Source organism: Sminthopsis crassicaudata, chromosome 2 (genome assembly GCF_048593235.1).
Source record: "Sminthopsis crassicaudata isolate SCR6 chromosome 2, ASM4859323v1, whole genome shotgun sequence".
Taxonomy (NCBI): Eukaryota; Metazoa; Chordata; class Mammalia; order Dasyuromorphia; family Dasyuridae; genus Sminthopsis; species Sminthopsis crassicaudata.
The window spans coordinates 264758984-264781207 of NC_133618.1; the positions used below are offsets into that span (position 1 = coordinate 264758984).

At 34.9% G+C, this 22224-nt stretch overlaps 1 protein-coding gene across 2 annotated transcripts in view; it reads right to left on the reverse strand.

Moving 5' to 3' along the window:
• The window catches only part of DPH6 (diphthamine biosynthesis 6), a 454085-nt gene that overhangs the window by 72191 nt on the left and 359670 nt on the right, over positions 1-22224 (reverse strand). The window lies entirely within an intron of this gene.

The following is a 22224-nucleotide window of genomic DNA, read 5'->3' on the forward strand; positions in this document are numbered from 1 at the left end:
AAGAAAGGAGAGAGACAGACAGAGACAGAGAGAAAGAGAGAGGAGGGAGGGAGGGAGGGAGGGAAAGAGGAAACAGACCGACTCCAGGTTTTCCACCTGAGTCTCAATCATGGAACTGATATTAAGTAACCGTTTTATTCATTATACCCTTTAATCTCCTTTGCTGATAGCTTTTAATTTTTAAGCAGCTCTACTTTGCAAATCACACTCTCTTTCATGTGTTCTCCTAGCTGAGGAATTAATTTTTGAAGCAAAATATCTAAACAGTAAGCATAATAAGAATGAAACAGGTTAAAGCTTATTAGCAGCAGGGAGCAGATGTAGCAAAACTCTGCCAGTTCCCCTACATTTCCTCCCCAGCAGGGACTTTGTATCAAGCTGTGAGTTAGTTCCATAGCACAATGCTTGGCTGCTGTTTCAGCAAATGCACCTTCCCTTGCTTCAAGTACGAAACTAAGAATTCACTTTGATTTTTGATTTTTCTTTGCAATAATAATATTTAAAACAGTTCCTGCAGAGCTAAATGTAAAGTTAAGCAACGAGTGCTTGATAATCAGTAGAGTATAAAAACATAATTGATAAGAAAATAATTATATATTGAAGAATGATTTTTACTTCCTAAAAAATGTGAACTTTACTCTTGCCAAACAAAGGTACTTGAATCTAGATAAAACCAGTAATTGCTCAAGTGAATTTTCTTGAATACTTTGCAATATACATCATAGAGTAGCAGACTAGCTTGGTGGACAGATGAGGAAACTAAGGTGAACAGAGTTAATGACTTGTCCAGGATCACACAGAGCTGGATGGGACTCAGGGAAATCTGAGTTAAAGTCTTGATTTCTGTCTGATTCTAGGCAAGTCACTTAATGCCTCAGAGCCTCAGTTAATTGTCTAAGATAAATAAGGTTATAAGGGGTCAATTTGCATTAGAACAGGGGGCTTTCTCATTCAGTTGTTCCCCAGGTCAAAGAAATCAAAGATCTGGAACCTAACTCTAATCTCAACATACCACTCAATCTATGGAATAGAGAGTGGATTAAAAACCTGCTATTATTCCATAGATGGAAAAGAAATGATTAGACAATGTCAGGCTGAGGTTGGGGTCAATTAAATTAAGGTGGCTGAATGTTGGAGGAATGTTAGAGAAGCTACCTTTATAATGACAGGTATATTAAAATTTAAGAAGCAACATTCTTTCCTAGAGATAAAAAGTTCCTTGATGCTGTAGATAACTCTAAATGACTATCAATAGGGAAATATCTTAATTTACATAAATTCACCAGTTCTATGGTGCATGATAGTCTTGGTGGCCACAGCAGAACTGTAAATGTGAGACAAAAAATCATTGCACCATTCACTTATTCTTAGTTATAAAAGTTGTATATCATCAATGAAATCACAGTAGATGTCAACACAATAGATGATTATAGCTATCTGCTTATTACCACTTTTATCTATTTTTTTTCAAAGTATAGTTTATGAATTAATAGAATAGCTATTGGCTAAATGAAATACAACATTCCTGAAAATTGCTATGTGAGATGATGATGGACCTTACAGGTTACATTTGTGCAGAGGTTAATTTTTTTTTTTCTTCCAACCTTCCTTCCCCTCCCCCCCAACTATAAAGACATAGCCTTTTAGAGACAAGGGATGCAAATCACTAAATACTTTCTTATGATACTCATGTTCATTCTATTAAAGGATAACAAAAGACCAACAATATTACCCTTTTACAAGGAATAGTTCAGACATATTTCCAAGGGAACAACCTGCTCTAAAGGGTCATTATTGGATCTGTGGTTTAACTGCCTATACTTACCTACCTCTTAATTGGACAGGGATATGTTATATTGGACTAAGGCCAAAATTTTCTTTCTTCCTGAATAGGCAAACCAATATTTAGGGATTCAGTTGTATGATGATTTGGGAAGAGGGAAATGGAGCTTAGATGCCTCCATTACTGAGACTGGAGATGCAAATGGTTGGGGTGACACCTGGCCTCCAGAAAGAATAGTTAAAGAGTATGAACCAGCCACCTGGGCTCAACATGGAAGTTGGGGATATAGAACCCCAATATATGTTAGGATTACTAGGTGAGAACTCAGGTTGTCTGGACAATGACAAGGTGAGAACTCAGGTTGACTTGATAAGAGGAGCAAGCTCATTGGTTGGAGTACTTCTTTCCAGAAGCCCTTGCATTATCCCACACCCATTCTCTGGGAGGATAAAAGAGGACACCACTCCAGAGATAGGAGAAGACTCTTCACTACATCAGGCTTGACGGGGCTCTCTGCAGGAAGGGAAGTCACTTCTCTGGACAAGAGTTAACAGCAACTGCCTGGAGACAACGGTTCACTACAGGAAGAAGAACCTGTCGGAGAGATTTGAGTTGACACAGCAGATCTCTTCCCAGAGAGCGATCCAGCAGCTTCTGGAGACGACAGCTCGCTACATCCTTCATGTCCAGACTGCTTGTCCAGGCCCAATGTTGCCTCTTTTATGCTCCCAGAGAATGGGTGTGGGATAATGCAAGGGCTTGATGTTAGGATTACTAGGTGAGAACTCAGGTTGACTTGATAAGAGGAGCAAGCTCATTGGTTGGAGTACTTCTTCCCAGAAGCCCTTGCATTATCCCACACCTATTCTCTGGGAGGATAAAAGAGGCAACATTGGGTCTGGACAAGCAGCCTGGAGACAATCTGAGTTCTCACCTAGTAATCCTAACAAATATATATGTTGAACAGGATAATTAGGCTTCAAGCAGTTGTAGAGATTATCACCAATCATAGGGCTAAGGCACTAGATCTTTTGGCTAATGAAGCTACTGGAACCAGAAAGGCTATTTTAGAACACAGATTTGTGTTGGATTATTTGTTGGCTGAGGAAGGGGGAGTTTGTGCTATACTAAATTTATCAACATGTTATATAAAAATTGATGACATGGAAATCTAGTAAGAGAAATCCCTAAGAACATTAGGAAACTTGCTCATGTTCCTGTACAGACTTGGACCTCATTGTTCAATACTTCTTGGTGGTCCTGGTTTGGGAAGCTGGTGGAAGCAGCTCCTTTGGTTTGGCCTTATAGCCCTTAGTGGTGTTACTCCCTATCTGCATCCCTTGTTTGGTCCGATTGATAACCAGAATTGTCCAAAACTCATTATCTGGAATGATCAGGTTGGAAGAGAAAGCTGAAGGGTCTGTTAGATGGATGTTGTTAAAAGGGCAAGGGTGGAGCCAGTGTCCCAAGGCCAATAGGAACCAGAAGGAAGTGAGGAATTCATAGGGAATGTGAAATTACGTTACAAAAATTTGAAGAGATCTCAGTGTACAAAATAAGAGGAGGGACTGAATGAGATGAGATGAGATCTTTCAAGACAGTTGTGAAAATTGAGTAAGGCTTCATCTACTTCAGAGTTTGAGTAGGCCTGAAGGATTGATTCAAGGGCATAATTGAGTCCCCTTCCAGCTATCCTCCCATGACACAATCTCCTCCCTATTTCAGTCAAATATGGGCAACTATGTACTTATTGGTCAAGTTCAATTTCGTGGGTAGATCTCGAGTTTAGAATGTAAGCCTCTCAGCCAATGAGGATGAGGATCAGTGGTGGGAGGGGGAGTTTTGCGTTAGGGATTAAAAGTGCTGTCCTGCCCACAGGAGATGCTTCCTCTCTTCCATTGTCTGCTTGAAGGGTGGGATGCCCTTCTCACAAGAATGTAAAATAAACTTTGCTTTACTTAAAAAAAAAAAGGTAACAAAAGAGAAAAGAAATCAGAAATTTAAGACCAAAAGGTGATCTATAGATGCAATATGTGGAATCATATTGTACAATCAATAAATACATTTATTAAATGTATACTATGTGTAGGGCACTGGGCTAAAAGCTTGGATGATGCAAAAAAAATAAAGTGGCCCCAGCTCTCAAAAAAATTAGTAGGCATTTTGTTTACTTAACATATAAACTTTAAGGAAACAAGGACTATATTTTGTGTCTTTTCCTTATTGTACCTAGTGTACTGACATGTTGATGAATTTTCAAAGATGTCAGTTAGGGAGGTAACATTTGCAGTGCTGTGACACTGCTGACAACCCAAGTCCCTAGATGTTGTGGTGATCTTGTTACATGAGAAAACTATAGAATCTTAGTGACCAGTGGAGTTGGGTCTGACAGCTCACTTCTGTCATAAAATAAACGATCATAGAAAAGAGGGTAAATTGACAAATATAAAAGTAACATGTCTAGACATACATACATATACCTACAAACACTGTTATTTGTGGTAAGCATTTTTATACTTCAAAGATCAACTACCGAGTCACCAGAATAAGGAAATATGGTTTTAGTCAGTCAACCAGCATTTCTTTAAGTACCTGCCATGTACCAGGTACTGTGCTAAATGTTGGGAATACATAGGAGGCAAGAAACAGTCTCTCCTCTTTAGGAATTCACAGGCTAATGAGAGAGAAAACATGAAAGCAAGATAAAGGATTTGAAGACAATTTATAAAGGTGAATCTATTAGCATTAATGGGGGAATCAAGCAAACACTCCTGAAGAAAGTGAGATTTTCGCTTGGATTTAAAGTAAGCCAAGAAAGACAGGAGGCAAAAATGAGGAGAGAGAAAGTTGAAAACATGGAGGATCACCAGTGAAAATGCTAAAAGTGGAGTGTCTTGGGAGAAGAGCAGAAAGGAGGCCCATATCACTGGATAGTAGAGTATGTGAAGGTCAGTTAGGGGGAAGGAGACTGGCAAGGCAGGAAAAGCTCAGGTTAGGAAGGGCTTTCAGAACTAAGCAGTGGTATTCATAGGGAGCAGACACAGGCTGAGCTTTGGAAAGATCCAACTGGCATGTGAGTGTGGGGTACACTGTGGTGGGGAGAGACCTGAGGCAGGGAGCCCAGACGGAGGGGATGAGTCCCTTTACTAGATTTTCTTCTAACTAACTCCTGTGATTTTCCTTTCACCACCCTGCATCCATCTCATTATTACAACTCTGTCTCTCATGTAGTCAGGCCCATTTTTTCCCCCTACAAATGAGAATCTGAGCCTCCTGTTCCAATGAGCAGCCTAAAATTTTGTAGTTGGACAGTGGTGGAGCAGGTCTTCCAAGTTTCAGTCCAGGATTCTTTCTACTATATTGGATGATTGAAGATTTCATGACATCTGTCATATATTGGTCATTCTGGAAATATTCATATTTAAAAATCACAATCATCTACCATTGCATTATTTCTGTTAATAAAAGATATCAGTGTGCATAAAGAAGAAAGATTCTTAAAATATTTACTTCTTTGCTTATTGAAGAACAGTGGAGATGGGAGAGAGCTCAGAGTCAAATGGGCTACTTTTGGGCAAATACAGGTTTCAAGATATGATCTTGTTGATATCTTATTTGAGGGTACTCTAAAAGAGATGAGAGATAGAGTATCATGGGGAGGGGGAAAAGAGTTTTATTTTGGAAATGCCACATTTGAGATTTCTCTAGAATATCCAATTTGAAATGTTCAATAGGCAGATATCTTAACAGTCACATAATTAAATGAAAAATAAAAAAAATTAAAAATTTCATTGAGCTTCATTTTTATTGTCTATTTAAAAATTATATACTTCAATAACAATACTATATGATCATCAATTCTGATGGATGTGGCCATCTTCAACAATGAGATGAACCAAATCAGTTCCAATGGAGCAGTAATGGACTGAACCAGCTACACCCAGAGAAGATGGGAGATGACTATGAACCACTACATAGAATTTCTAATCCCTCTAATTTTGTCCGCCTGCATTTTGGATTTCCTTCACAGGCTAAATGTACACTATTTCAAAGTCTGATTCTTTTTGGACAGCAAAACAACTGTTTGAACATGTGGATATATATATATATATATATATCGTATTTAATTTATACTTTAAAATATTTAACATGTATTGGTCAACCTGCCATCTGGGGGGCGAGGAGAAGGAGGGGAAAAATTAGAACAAAAGGTTTGGCAATTGTCAATGTTGTAAAATTACCCATACATGTATCTGATAAATAAAAAATATTAAAATATAAAAAAAAATAGTGGAGGGGGCCTAGCAGGCCTTCATTCTTCTCCTGTACTTGCTCCTAGCTTATGGACTTTAAAATCATGCCTCTGTTCATTTTACTTCTAAAATTTCCTTCAGTGCTTGAATTCCCCTTAGTCTTCTCAATTTGAATTAGTCCTATTTTATTAAGTCCCATGTCTAATGTCTATTATTTATGTGATTTTGGTCAAATCACTTAACTTCCTTGTGCCTCGGATTTCTTATCTATAAAATAAAAGGAGCTTTTTTTGCGGTAGGGGGAGGAAAATGGTGGTTGAGGGTTATGAAGTGAAAATAATATAAAGAAAAAGATATCTTCATGTGATCAGACAATCCTTTCTAGCCATCATCCCATATTTCTCTTTCCTTTGGTGATTAAACTCTGAGAAAATTGTCTACAACAGATACCTCTTGCTCTCTCTCCTCTCATTGCCTTATTAAGTTCTTACCATCTCTAAAGTCATCAGTGGTCTCTTAATTGCCAAATCTGTTGGTCTTATCTTAACCTTTGTCCTTCTGGACCACTTTGCTGCATTTGACAGTATCAATCATCTTACTTATACTCTTTATAATGTATTCATGACACTATTCTTTCTCAGTTTCTCCCACCTCCCACAGACTTGATTACTTTTTCTGTTTCCTTTGCTGGATCTTCCTCCAAGTCACATCTACCATAGGTGTCTACACCAAGACTCTGTCCTAGATTTCTATTCTCTTTACATTTAGTGATTTCATTAGCTCCCATGGATTCAATTGTTATATCTATGCTGATGATTCTCATCACTACTCCTTCCAATTTTATATCTATGAATGCCTCTTAGACATCTTAGAATAACTTGTCTGTGAACATAGACATCTTAAACTTGACTCATTTTTTCCTTTAAATCTTCCCTTCTTCCTAATTTTCTTTTACATTAAGGGCAGCACAATCCTTTCTGTGACCCAGGCTTGCAATGTAGGTCCCATTCCATATACAATCTATTTTCAATTTTAACTACATAACATCTCTCATATATATATATATATATATCCCTTGTTTTCTTTGGCACTACAATCAGTCTGGTCTAAGTCTTTATTACCTCCTGCCTGACTATTGCAATAGTTTCCTTGATGGCATTCCTGCTCCTCTAAAACCCTCAAGTCTTTTCCTACTCTAATCCATCCTATTTTTTTTTTTTCCTGAGGCTGGGGTTAAGTGACTTGCCCAGGGTCACACAGCTAGGAAGTGTTAAGTGTCTGAGACCAAATTTGAACTCAGGTCCTCTTGAATTCAAGGCTAATACTCTATCCACTACACCACTTAGCTGCCCCTCCATCCTATATTCAGCTATCAAATTGATTTTCTTAAAGTATATGTCTGACCATTTCATCCTCCTATTTTATAAACTCCAGTGACTTTCTACCATCTAAAGGAGGAAATAATATTCAAAACCCTTCAAAACCCGGTTCCTTCCAACCTTTCTAGTCTTTTTACACTTACTCCCTCTCCCTCTCACTCCAATACCATACAATCCAGTGATTCCAGCCTCTATGTTTTTTTCCTTACAAGATTTCCCAGACATGTTCACTGGCTGTCTTCTATGACTGGAATTCTATTTACCTCCGTCACCTGGCTCCTCTGGTTTTCTTCCAGTTTCAGCTAACACCCAACTTCTCCAAGAACTTTTTCCCAGTCTTCTTTAAATACACCCTCCATCATGATTTTCTTTAACATAACTTAACTTGAATAAATTGTTTTATTATTAAAATTAATTTTTATTTTAGATATAATTATGATTAATAATTTAATTAAAATTAACTAAGAAGCTTACACATAATTGTTTGCATACTTATATCCCCATTATACCTTGAGTTCCTTGAGAAAAAGGACTGTCTTTTGCCTTTTGCCTTTCTTTGCCAGTGCCTGGCATAGTAGAAGTCTAATAAATGCTTATTACCTGCCTTCCTGAGATCCATAATCACTGAAAACAGTTTGACTTAACTTTGGATAACAAAGAACAAGCAAGTATATCTCCATATCATCCATATTATTCAGCTAGAAAAGCAGTCTATGATGTTACTCCATCAGTTTATATCTTGGGCACACACTATAATGAAGTATTAGAGAATAACAAGTTGGATTGAAGTAGGAAAACTGTATGGTCTCCCAATGACCCTGAGCTTCTCTTTGAATTAAAGGTCTCTCTTTTAAAAATTAATATCCTTCCAGGTTTGTGGTATGACCTTATATCATGTAATATTGAGGAATTAAAGGTCACCACTGCTCAGTGAAGAGGTTTGACACAGGCAGCAGGAAGCAGCAGCATATTGATAATATGCCGAAATGTGGTAGAACAGGCATTAAAAGTAGGGTTCGGGATTATGAATGAGGCTGAAATGGTTATGTGAGAACATAACCAAAGTAAGAATGAGCTCTTGGACAGCTTATGTGCTTTACTAGTATGTGCATTGTTCCAAGATCAAGTAGATCTTTAGAACACTTGATGGACCTTTGTCATGTACAAAGGGACAAAGAGTCACACAATGAAAAGGCTGGGATAGTTTGTAATCTTTATCACTGGAGGCAATTCCTACATCAAGGGAGTTGAGGCTTTACAGCATCAGTCAAAAAACAAGGGTATATTAAGTACTGATTACGTGCTGGACACTGTTTTGGGCAGTGGAGATACAGATAAAAAATGCAGCAAAGGAGTCAACAAGTACATAGATTAATTGGGACAAAATATAAAGATAATAAAATAGTTAAATACAATGTAGTTAGGGAGGTAGAGAACTAGCCCTTGGGGATGGAAAAAAGTCTCATATAAAAAATGATCCTTTAGCTAGTCTTATAAAAAAAGAGCTTGATTATTTCTTTTTGAAGGTTAAGGGCATTCCAGGAGTGTAATATGGCAAATGCAAAGCCATGGAGATGAGAGATAGAGTATCATGGGGAGGGGGAAATGAGTTTTATTTTGGAAATGCCACATTTGAGATTTCTCTAGAATATCCAATTTGAAATGTTCAATAGGCAGATATCTTAACAGTCACATAATTAAATGAAAAATAAAAAAATTAAAAATTCCATTGAGCTTCATTTTTATTGTCTATTTAAAAATTATTTAATTCGGTAGAGTATGTCTCTTTCTTTCTTTCTTTTTTTCTTTCTTTCTTTCTTTCTGGTTTTTTTTTTTTTTTTTGGTAGGAAAGACATAGAATCCCAAACTGTTCCTCTCCTTCAAATAAATAAATTCCAGAGATAGTTCTTTCTCCTCCAAAATGCAGAAAAAATAAACAAATACACAAATAAATCTGAATGAATTTGTTCTCATCCCATGTAATTCTATGTTATGGAATCTATGAGAGTCATGAATTGACATCTAAAAAAGCAGTCTTTCTTTTAAAAGACTGAATTTCAAACTATCCTCTATCCCTTCTCTCCCTCCCTCCCTCCTCTCTCTCTCTCTCTCTCTCTCTCTCTCTCTCTCTCTCTCTCTCTCTCTCTCTCTCTCTCTCTCTCTCTCTCTCTCTCTCTCTCTCTCTCTCTCTCTCTCTCTCTCTCTCTCTCTCTCTCCCTATGTGTCTGAGACACCTTCTTAACTCTCCAAGATACAGAGATCTAATTAGTTAAGTTCTCTTTTTAAAAAAGTGAAATCTGAGTGAATGTTAAATTTGACTAGGTGAGTTATATTCCCAACTTTGCAGAAAAGGACAGTCACTTTTTATATAAATGAGAAAGCCAGCCATACCAACAAATAAATAAATCTTCCCATGTTAATGAATAATATTTGCACAAGTTAAAGAATGATTTTTATAAGTAAGTTTAGCATTTGCATTTTCACTAATCTTTATTTTTAGATTGATGCCTTCATTTATTAATCTAAAGAGTCCCTGAAACTGATTATGAAACTGGTTACAGATGGTAAAGTCAAGAAAAAGCATGCTAGATGCAAATGACCTAAATAAGATAACTGGGAAATATGGTAGTTTACATAATATATTTTCAAAGTCAATACATTTTAGGATGGTATTTTAATATGGTTTAGCTCAGAAATCACAATCAGAATATTGGCTAGTCAATTCCAAAACATATAATACTACTTAGAGGCATATATTTTGCTTCTTGAATGATGAAGAAAATTCAGAAAAACTTGACTATTGAAGCTATAGGTAAGCAGGAAAAAAATAATATCAACTTGTGAATAAAATTTTAGAGTTATAAGATAATAATTCTACCTCTGCTTAATGTCATTCTGAACATTGCCTGTTAATGTGGCTTAAGAGAAGGGAAGAAAGGAGAAGTGAAAGGGTGTCATGACTATTGTAAGCACTATCTATGAGAAGAAATATTTTAAACAAGTCTTCCACAAATGGTTCACCACATCTTTTTCTTCAGCTTCTTATTTTGATGTTCAGTCTTCATCTGGAGTCCAGTCATAATTGACTTTTGCTCAGAGCATCTAATATGATTCTAACTCATGACACTGTGTTCAAAGGAAGACTATGATTCTAGTTGAAAAAGAGACAACAAAAAGGCCTTGTTAAAAATTACTCATTTCCTCATTATCACAGTTCTACTGTATACTTTTTTAGGCTGCCCTCTAGGATTCATTTTCATTCATTTTCTCCTAAGGTTCCATATCTTTTATGACAGACTACTTTCCATTCATGTTGCTGAGAACAGGAAAGAGCCTGGGGTTTCCTTGCTTTTGTGCTTTAAAGATATGTTCTATTCCAAGCTGTTGGGAAAAATTTGAAGGAAAAGAAAAAATTTGAGTCCAGGGTAATCTGAAGAGCTTGACAGGGGATTTCCTTCGAATCTAAGGGCAGAGAATGTTCCATCTTTACCTATAAAAAAGCTTCAGAGATACAAGTTGATGTTTCCACAATGCCATGCTCTTGAAAACTTTACATGGATCAATAGATGTATCCACAGCCTCAGATCATGAAAATATATTATAATCTTTCTATAGCTTCTTCTATTAGACAGGATTATTCTAATATTTTGTCCATCATGTTTGTCTCTAGTCATATATGGGCGCATTAATCATAAATCTATAGGAAATTGATATTCCTGCAGTGTAATCTGCTGAGTCCTAGGAAAATCAAAAAGTACACATACAGATGCCACATCAAGAAGGTGGAGCAAATCAAATCAAAGCAGGGTGTTCGTAGTATAGGCAAAAGTTGGGAAACCATGAGATCAACTACAAACTTCAAAAGAGTTATGCTTCTATGGTGGGAGTAGTCTCTGCACCCCTCAGTGGATGGTTTTTATTGGGTGATATAACCCAAAAAGAAATTATTTCTAATTGCCTAATGTTCTGAAGACAAGCCTTTTTGCAAGTGATCAATCTGGTCAATAATAACACAGTTTATCATTAGGCAGTACATGAAGCTTTTTCATATTAGTAGGTAAACTTGCTAGAATTTGAGCTGCTGTCCTTTTAGGACATTCCTATACGTATTATTAATAATAAATTATTGGAAGAAGACATTAAAGGAAGGTAGGCAAAATTGTGATACAAAATAAAAAGTTCAAGACAAGAATGAAAATGGAGTGAAAAGTTGTTTAATTCCATAAGCTTTAATGCCTTCTGTGAATGCATAGGCCAATCCTCAAACATTGCTGGCTTACACATAGACATAACTGAAAATCATTTAATTCATACTAAAGTAGAAATGACTGGTAATCCTTAATGCTAAAGATCATTGAATCAAAGGTTTAGACCTGGAAGGAGTCAAGTTCAGTCTGCTTCTTTTGAAGATGAGAAATCTGAGACTGAGAAAGAGAAAGAGATAAAGTGTTTTATATAAGGGCTCCAAATGCTAAGTGGTAGATCTGGGATTTGAAACACATTCTTCCAACTCCAAAACCAGTAATCCATCCAAATTAGTCTCAAGGTGACGGAATTTCAGGCAGTAAGAGTGCAACAGCAAATAAATCAATCAATAAGCAAGCATTTATTAAGCCTTTTTGGGGGCCAGGCACTTTATTAGGTTCCTGAACTGAAGATAGCAAACATAACAATAAAACAATCTCTATTCTGAAGGAACAGGGAAACGAAACAATGAAGGCAATTTTGGGGGAGATATTTTGGAGAAGTGTCCTTAAAAACACCTAGGTTGGCTTATCCATGAATGTATGTTGTAGTAAGCTATTCTGAGCTACTCCTACTTCTGACAGCTTTTTCCTTTTCCCACTTTTAAACTTGAGATTCAGAGTTCAATATCCTTTGTTAGTCTGGGGTCTGTCTATTTTTGCTTCCTTTGTCATAGTATACTAGAAGAGTGAAAACTGCACATGAAGTCAGAAGCTCAGAGTTAAAAATCTGACTCTGCCATTTAATACCTGTAAGACTTTAGGCAAGTCATTTATCCTTTCAAGGCCTGTTTTCTCTTCTATGAAATGAATGGATTGGCCTATGTGACTTGAAATGTCTTTAGGCTCTAACTCTATGATCTTATCTGAAGTATGAACATTTAAATAGTTTCATTTTGAGACTGTTTTTCTTTAAATCAAGAATTCTTAAACTTAAAAAAAATTCTGGTGATGTCTCTGGACCCTTCTCAGAATAATGGTTTTAAATGCACAAAATAAAATATATATGAACACAAAGGAAGTCAAAGGTCAGTAACTATACAGAGAATTTTGTGGGTTTTTTTCCCTATCCAAGTTTGAACACTTGAAATTTATCTTTGATCCACGGGCCACAGGTTAATAACTCTTGCTTCAAACCAAAGTTCTTTTTTGTATCCTAATATAGTCAATTCATCTGTCAGTCTTCATTTTTTAAAAGTAGAGCATAATCTCATCACCTTCATACTTAGTACATAATTTAAGATTAAAATGTATTGGATTTCTTCCCAGAGGCCAAAACAAAGATTTCCTTGACAATGTCATAATTCTTCTTATGATAATATGCCTCTTAAATACAAGCAGTGTTAATATTATAATTCACCAAAAGAAGCATTCAGTAATAAACACAGAGATATACAATCTTAAATGTCATAAAATGCAACTAAAAACTCATATGACTAGAAGGATAGTGCTGTCTAGTACTGAAATGGATCATTAAAAAATTGAAAGTAAGTGCCGAACAGGGAAATCCACAATAAAAATGGCAGCAGTAAAGGGAACAAAAAAACTACCTTTTTATAAAGAATGTCAAAATTTCCTTTCAGTGGAAATATATTAATACGATCACTTTGATTTGCAGATGTTGCTTGGAGTATACAAAGTTTCCTTAATGCCTTGCCAAAGGGTCAGTTACAAAGGAGCTCTACATTTAACTCGAAGACTTTCTTCAAATTTTAAGTATGACTAAGTGTCTCCAGAAAACTGGACAAAGATTTTAATTTTAAATGACTAGTCTGCAAACCAAAGTAGAATCTTTACATATAGCACTAGACAAATCATTTTATGTTTTCAGAAAGGAAAGCCAAAACATCATTAGCTTCTAGAGAATGTTTGGAAAATGGGAAAATAGACACACATGAATTATATGACCCACAATCATACCAAGTAGTAAAGTATAAAACCTGAGATCAACAATTTTATTTCAAACTCCTGAAATTCCTATCAATATACTCTGCTTCTACAGAATGCACTGTTCTTGATACAGTATGTGGCTTTATTCCTAAAAAGAGATAGTTTCCTATAAATTTCAACTACATCATATGGTTTTGTAAAAATGACAGATCTATATGCGTAAAACTAATTGTCTAATGCCCCTGGTAACATATGCTTTCTTAAAACAAACAATAACAATAGCAAATGTAGTTGATAGAATCTTCTGCCTGAAGGCTTCTGGCGCCTTAACAGAAAATTGTAATCAAACTAGGCAACATGCCTACAAAATAATCCAAGAGCCTGGTTAATGAAATACCCACAAACTATCCAATACAATTCATAAACTCCTTCTGAGTTAAAGGACCTCAAGCTATCATCTCATCCACTTCTTTAATTAAATGTATGATTGCATTTAATCTATCCCTGAAAAAGTTGTTGGCTATCATTTTCTTTAAAATGGCCATAACTTCACTAGGTAAAGAGACAATGAAAAAAAAATTAAGTTCTGTCCTAAAGGATGTATCAGAAATATGGTGCTGCCTTTTCAAAGTAGCTATAGCCATTATCTGAGAAATCTTTAATATTGTGAATTCTTAAAGTGATTCTTCTAAGCTATATAGGTGGATATGGACAGTTTCTGAAAGGCAGCCTTGAGGTTGTATTATATTTGACAGGATCTCAATTAAACACTTTAAGAAAAATTTAGAGGTAATTACTTATATTACAAAAGTATTCTTTACACAGTAACACTCATAAATGTAGAATTACAAGACATCAAAATTCCAAGGGGGATCTTGTGGTTTAAAGATGAAGATAATGTAAAGTAGGGGACTTGCTCACATTTATACTCCGTTAATTAAGAGTATTATTCACAATTGGCAATTAGGATAGAGACTAGAAATGTAGATCTCAATTTCTTTATCCCACACTGCTTCGTGATGCATTGTCAGAATAAGAACATAGTTATATTTTGAAGTTTTCATTTGAGAATTTCCCCAACTCACAGAATGATAAGCCTGAAATTGATTTTTTGATAAAGCAATGAGAAAACAAAATTCAATTTATAAATATTCCATTTAAATGTAACACTTGAGGAACATCTATTACATAACATAATGGTAGGAACTCTAGTAATGAGAGAAAAGACTAGAAGAAAGGAACTGGAGAATTGATCCATACAGAATTCTTAGTCCCTCTGAGGTAAGGGGGCACACATGCTTCCTTTAATAAGACATGCTCCATAGAATCAAATAATTTCTGGAGCACAATAAATATAGAAATTTATTCTCTTCCAACCTGTCCCAGATTTGTAGATGAGGAAGCTTTCGACTACAATTTGAAAAAAATTCTCCTATGTCACAATCATTGACCAATTCATTTTCATTTTAGGAAACTATTTTTGAAGAAGAAAAGAAAGTCTTCCATTTGAAGATGAAAAGCTATGCTTTTCACAGAATATCTGAGGGACACATATATTTCAGAATCAAACCAACTTATTCACCAAGTTGCAAACTTTTTAAGCGTGTTTGATAGGAGCCTCTTTTACAGAAATTCTAAGGAAATGATGGGGTCTTAGCCTTTCCCTTGGTTTCAGAAGAAAACTCACCTACTTATTCTGGATTAGGAAGGTACTCTATACAATGGAGTGATTACTTTTTTTTTCTTGTGATAAATATATGCAAACAACACAAATTCCTACATGGGTTATGTCTAAAAATGTTTACCTCATTCTATGTATTTAATTCAATATTTCTGTCAGGTGGTGGGTAACATTTTTCATCATTGGTCCTTTAGAATGCCAACTGATAATTTTGTAGACCAGAGTTTCTAAATTTTTCTAAGTTGTTTGTTTTTTCAAATGAGATGCATATCCTGGACTAACATTAAGAATAGGTCTACATAATGCTGTGGCATGAAGCAGTTAATGTATTGAGAAATAATCACATTAATATCTACTTTTCTGACAAAACTGTGAAGTTTTGGGATAGTAGTTGTGCAAATATCACCAGTACCATTGGGAAAATTATCTAAAAATTAGGTCTCCTTCCTAAGTAGGAGGAATAGCTTTCTTCTCATTTTAGTAGAAGGACTAGGTTCCTAATTATTAGATTTAAAAGTACTATAATGGAAAGCTTATATCCTAGACTATATTCAATTTAAAAACACTGACTTACAAGGCAGGAGTCTGAAATTATCTTAGAAAATGTTATATTATATCAGTCTATTCTCTTGTTTCTAACAGATATTCAAAGAGCTTCAGAAAGAGGGAGGTCTACCCTCAAGCAATAATTGGATATTCCTCAGATCTGAAGTAATTTCTGAGTATCATTTAGAACTCAGTATATTTTAGTGGAGCTCTTCATTCTCTGTTCTGTAAAAAAGCCAAATATAATGAGATCCTATCAAATATAATATAACGTCAAGGCTGCCTTTCAGTAACTGTCCATATAATGACAGGCAAGTATCCACCTAGAGGCTGACCTAACCTAGAATTTTTTTTTAAAGTACAAGAGAAGATACTCATAAATACCCAGGACAGAGAAATCCTTTATTTCCTCTTGGCTTTAATCCAGACAACAATGTCCTGCGAGGGAAAATGGTGTTAATATACCTGAGCACTTCAGTGAGAAAGATGGAAAATCACTTATGGTGCTGAAATAAAAAAAGACTGCTTCAGGGAAAGAGAGTCTGGAAAAATCCGCTGTGGTTACAAGGCTCAGCTCTTTACCATTTTTTTTGGTTAAAGCTGGAGTTTTTATTTTTCCTTTCTATTTTTCATTATAGGAATAATAAAGAAAAATAATTTCAAGTTTATGTTTTTTGAGCTTAAGCAATAATTCCATATGGGTAGTCAGATAAAATGCATTATATTTTAGAGTTTGGTTTTGATGCAAGTATATTTAAATACAAAATTTTGCAACCTTGCTGAAAAATAGTCTACTTTAAATCCTATATATTTAATTAGATTTACAAATAGTATATAACCTCTCTCTTCAAATTAAAACAAAAATCAATACTTCCTAGGTTCTGATTCCAACTCAGTCAATAACTAGTATGTTACTTAGCATCCCTGGGCTTCAGTATCCTTATCTGCACAATTAAGGGATTAGATTAGATTACATCCATGTCTAACATTTTGAAATGTTTTATTTTGCTCTAATGTTTCATGACTTGGGCTAAACCATTTCCATTTTCTGGGCTAAATCATTTAAAATCTCTGGGTTTCAGATAATTTTCTAAAATTTGTCTATTAAATTACCTTTATGGAGGGTTTTGCCATACTATCCAAATCATAGAGCCTTGATATACCGATTCTGGGAAGCAGCAGATGAAAATAAGCAGTAACACTCTGTAAAAGAGTTAAAGTCTGTAGGACTGTAAGACATTAGTCAAAAGACCCAGTCAAGCCACATAGTCCCCAAAATTTTCACAGATGAAACTAACATGAAGATAATAAATTGATGGAAAATGGCACTGATACATTAGCATCTCTCTAAAAATCTATATTCCTCCATGCCAGTGGAGTAACCATATTTGGATTCAATATCTCAGTCTCTGTTATATGCTGTATGAGAAAGCAGAAATGACATTAACTAAGTAAAATCTGGAAAAGTGAATGATCTTGACAAACTGAACACAGAGTTTACTTGTGTTGAAAATGACATGATCTTGTCAAAGTGAGAGATTATTTGAAAATAATAATAGGGATAGAAATACAGACTGAACCTGTGATTTCACTGATTTAGGAAATATCAACCCTGGTTGGTCCCTTTTCTGGGATTTATAATTACTTGCTGCATGAGAATTTAAGTGACTGGTGTAGAGTCCCAGAGTCATTATGTGTTGGAATGGGACTTGAATCTAAAGCTTACTGACTTCAGGTCCAGAATTCTATTTTTTATGCCATAATTTCTTACATTTTCCTTACAAGATAGATATCCAAGGGAGAGAACAATTCCAAAAGAATGGGGGGAAAATCCTGAAAATATGGCTAGTTGCCAAAGATAACTGAGAGCATATAAATTAACTACTGACCCACATATCTATTTTTTCATGTTTTTAAAGTCTTCCTGAGAAGGTCCTATAGATGTAGCAAGTGGTGTTTGTGATGAAAATATAAAGGAACAGGTAGAAAAGATTTTTCCACTAAGGTCAAATCTTTAGTCCCTCAATTGGGTTCAGTCCAGAGAATCAAAAGTCTCATGGTGCTTATATTTTTCTGCTTATACAAAGTATTCTCCTTGGAAGAGCAAAATGTACTCATAAATGTGTCCCTTAGAGAATTTCTCACTGAAGGTATTTAACATTCCTTAATAAAAGAAATCATAAAAATAAATCTGTTTCATTACCTTTTGATAGTGACATAAAAGATATGTAGAGCTATATTCACCAAAGGAATTCACCACTGTTGTAAAGGACATACTATTTAGGGTTCAATGGAAAAGAGCTTTCTTAGATCTAGTGAAGTATTGAATGCACCTATTTTCAGTAAATACTGTAGATTACATTCAGCTTAAGAACATTACAGGGCCTCCTCAATGAATTTCATTATTACTTAGAAGAAAATGGTTTGGCAATCCATACAGAACATACTAAATGGATGAGAAAGGTTTTTGGCATGACTGATATGCTTGTATGACCAATTCATAGTACTGAATTATACCTACAATTGACATGCAGATTAAGTATGAAAAGACCTCACAACTGAATATAAATGACAGAGTACACAAGATTACATTAGAACATTTTTCAGGGCTTTAATCCATTTAAAACATTTCTTTCAACATAAAAACCCATCTTTTCAACACAAATGGTCATCTGTTATACTACATAGTTACTAATCTTAAAACACTACAATCTCCAAAGAATCAAAGTTGCAGTTTATTCAAAGGACAAAAGAGAGATATGTGATGATCAGGTATAAATAAGCTATAAAAATTTTTAAGATAATTAGCTAGACATAAGAAATATTATGAAGGATGAATATAGGAAATATATGATTGGTAAAGGGGAAAGATCAGTAATGTAATGATAGGGTGGGATAAGAGCTAGCCTATTTATATAACAGATTAATACCAGGATGATTCTTTAAAAATGCAGAGAAGGCTTTAAGTAATTAATCAGCATTTATTAAGTACTTATTATATTCCAGACACTATGCTAGAGGTGCATTGGGTAGCTTAGATGTTACAATGGATAGGCCTAGACTTAAGAAGACTCATCATTTGCTGAGCGAAGTGAGCAGAACAGGAGAACATTGCACACAGTTACAGCAAGATTGTATGATAATCAACTATGATAGACTTAGATCTTCTCTGCACTACATTCCAATAGACTTCGGATAGAAAATGTAATCTACCAGAGAAAGAACTATGAGACTGAAACCAATCTATTTTTACCCTTTTTTTTTTTTTTGGTTTCTTGTATTCTTTCCTTTCTCATGGCTTTTCCCCTTTGTTCTGATTTTTCTTTCCCAACATGAGTCATATGAAATATGTTAAAAATGATTTTACATGTATAACCTATATCTGATTGCTTGCTGTCTTGGGGAGGAGGGAGGTAAAGGAGGGAAGGAGAAAAAAAATTGGAATTCAAAACTTGACAAAAATGAATGTTGAAAAAACCATCTTTACATGAAATTGGAAAAATAATATACTATTAACATAAAATTAAAAATAGAAGAAGTTCAAATTCAGATTCCCATACTAACTGTGTGACCCTGGGCAAGAAATTTAACTTTGTTTGCTTCAGTTTCCTCATCTGCAAAATGAGCTAGAGAAGGAAATGGCAAACCATTCCACAATATCTCTCCCAAGAAAACCCCAAATGGGGTCAAAAAGATCAGACAAAACTGAAAAATGGTTGAATACAAAAGGAAATACAAAAGAAATACAAAAGGAATACAAAAGCAAAATGAGAGTCATAAAGAAACTTATATTTGATTGGGGGAAATACCATATACACATAAAATAAATATAAGAAATATATAAATACAAGCAAAATTTTAGGGATGTACGAGTAACTGGGTGGGGAGAGATCAGAAAATATATCATATGGGAGATGAGTCTTAAAGAAGCTGAGGGATACAAGATGGGAAGCTGAGGAAGGATATTAGTCTAGGGACAGGGCCAATCTATACACAGACAAGTAAAGAGGGAAAAACTTTTAGGTCACTTTGGCTAGAGTTAATGAAGAGCAGTAATATATAATAAGCCTTAAAGATAGAGTGTAAAGCAATGTTCAAGTTTATATTTGATCTGAGAAGCAACTGAGAAGCAGTGGAATTGCCTGAACAAAGAAATGACATGATTAAATTGATCTATCCTTTAGGTCCAGAATGTTGAAGAGATCCTTTGGAAGATCTTTAGGAAAACATGAAAAAGAATTAATAAGGGCAAAAAGGCATGAATGGGTTGTGATCTGCATTGTTAGAGGAGATAACAGATTCACTAAAGCACTGAACCAATGCTCATAACTCACTCACTCACTCTATCTATCTATCTATCTATCTATCTATCTATCTGATCATGTATCTACCTGTCTCTCCTCCTTGCCTCCCTTCCTTTTCCCCTCCTTCCTTCCCCCTCTCTCTTCATCTGTCTGACTGTCTCTATGCATGCATGCATGCATGCATGTATCCATCTATCCATCCATCCATCTATCCATCCATCTATGTCACTCAGAGTGAATGCACAGCAGCTACTAATGGGCTCTGATTCCACTACTGATTGTTAGGGGATTTTTGAACTGCTCAGTTTCAGTCTTACACCCATTTACTACACCCTGCTAACCATACTCAGCTCACCACACTAGTGATGGACCAAATGAAGAAATCAGATCGGCTTAGTTCAAAACTGAAATCAAGTGAACCTTATTTAGCTTCCCCAGCAGCAGAGATGACAAGAATTGCACCACATCCAGCTTTGCCATAGTATTTAAAAAGGCAAATGCCTCTATATCATGAATGCATTGTAGGTATTGTTAAGTATAATAGATATCTGCATGACAAATTTATAACTATTTGGTTCAGACATGCTCATTTAACAATCGTTTGGTGTTATTACTCAAATATTTTCTTCTTAAAATATATTAATAAAACAAATTTTATTAGATTTATAAATGACACAACATATCTTCCAACTTCAAATAAAAAGTCAACAATACTAGATATTACTTTTTTCCCTATTCACTATGGACCAATATTAAAGAAGGCAAAATATTTCTAAATACTTTCAGAATTCTACTACCTTACACCTGACCCATGTTAAATATTCTCATTAAAATTGCTTCAGATGAATACAAAAACTTTTGTTTAATCCTAACCCTGGGGAAATGAAATATAGCAGCCACAAGATGAAAAGCCCATCGCTACCTAGTTATTTGAATGCACTGCATGGTCTTAACATAGGTTATAAGAGAGATCTATTTTAATATCTCAAATCAGGGTACATTTAAAACACAACATACAACTGCAAAATAAATGTCATAAACCTGATGTGACAGAAGAAATAAACAGAAATATGCATTTTTCTAACTATTGAATTTATGACGGAGCCACATGGAGCTCATGTCAATATAATTAATCTGTAGGAGATCATTTGACAATAAAATCTAAGGGCATATTTTTGTGCTAATTTAATGGTAGATTTTTAAAATTAATGTCAGCTATTACTGGGTGATTTGAAGATGCACTTAATCTGACTCATCTGTTTTGGATATCTTTTCCCCCTTATCCCTCCTTTTAAAGGACTAGTTTCAATTAGCATATCCTTGACAAGGTAAAATAATATTGTGGGCCTTACTTTTTATTTATTTTATCCTTCATTGTTGGCACTCCCCTAAGCTTGAAAACATATTTTTCTCTGTCTGCTTTTACATTTGGCAAACATCAATCTTTTCTGAGCTTAAATGCCACTGTAGTTGACAGGGCTGCTTTTGTTCAACAACCTCAGCTTATAAAATACCTTATTATGCCAAAATTTGTTTCTTTATTTCCCAGTACAATCAATTGGTATCAGTTCTCCTTGGCAAACTAAGATTGCTAACAAGTAGTAAGTGGCTTGGAAAAAATGTCTATGATGAAGTTGATTTAATAAAAGTTCAAATAATAATTCAGCTACTTAAAACAGTTGGCACTTTTCCCCTTTATCAAATCATGACAATTTTAGAGAAGATTGTTGGTCAGCTACATAGATTGTTTCCCTAGAGACAATTTGCTCTTCAGTTTAAAATATTAACATATCTTCTGATAATTTACATCAATTTCAGAAAGACAAGGGATTAAAAAAATTCTTTGTTGACAAATGTAATTTAGGCAACTTATTTTCGAGTTGGACCAGCTTCATGGTTTTTTTTTTTTTTTTTAACTCTGACCAGGAATATATGTTCATCAATATATCTATCAACTCTGGATAACAAAGCTAATAAAGTAAAAGTCTGACAAGGTATGGTGAAAAATCTCATTCTCAAATAAACAATTGATTTTAAATGTGTTTGTTTAATTTTCATAAGCTGGTTCAATTTTGGGATCTTTATATATTGCTCACTGCTCTTCATAAAGTTAGCTAGTTATTGTTTTCTATAGTCTAAGTTTT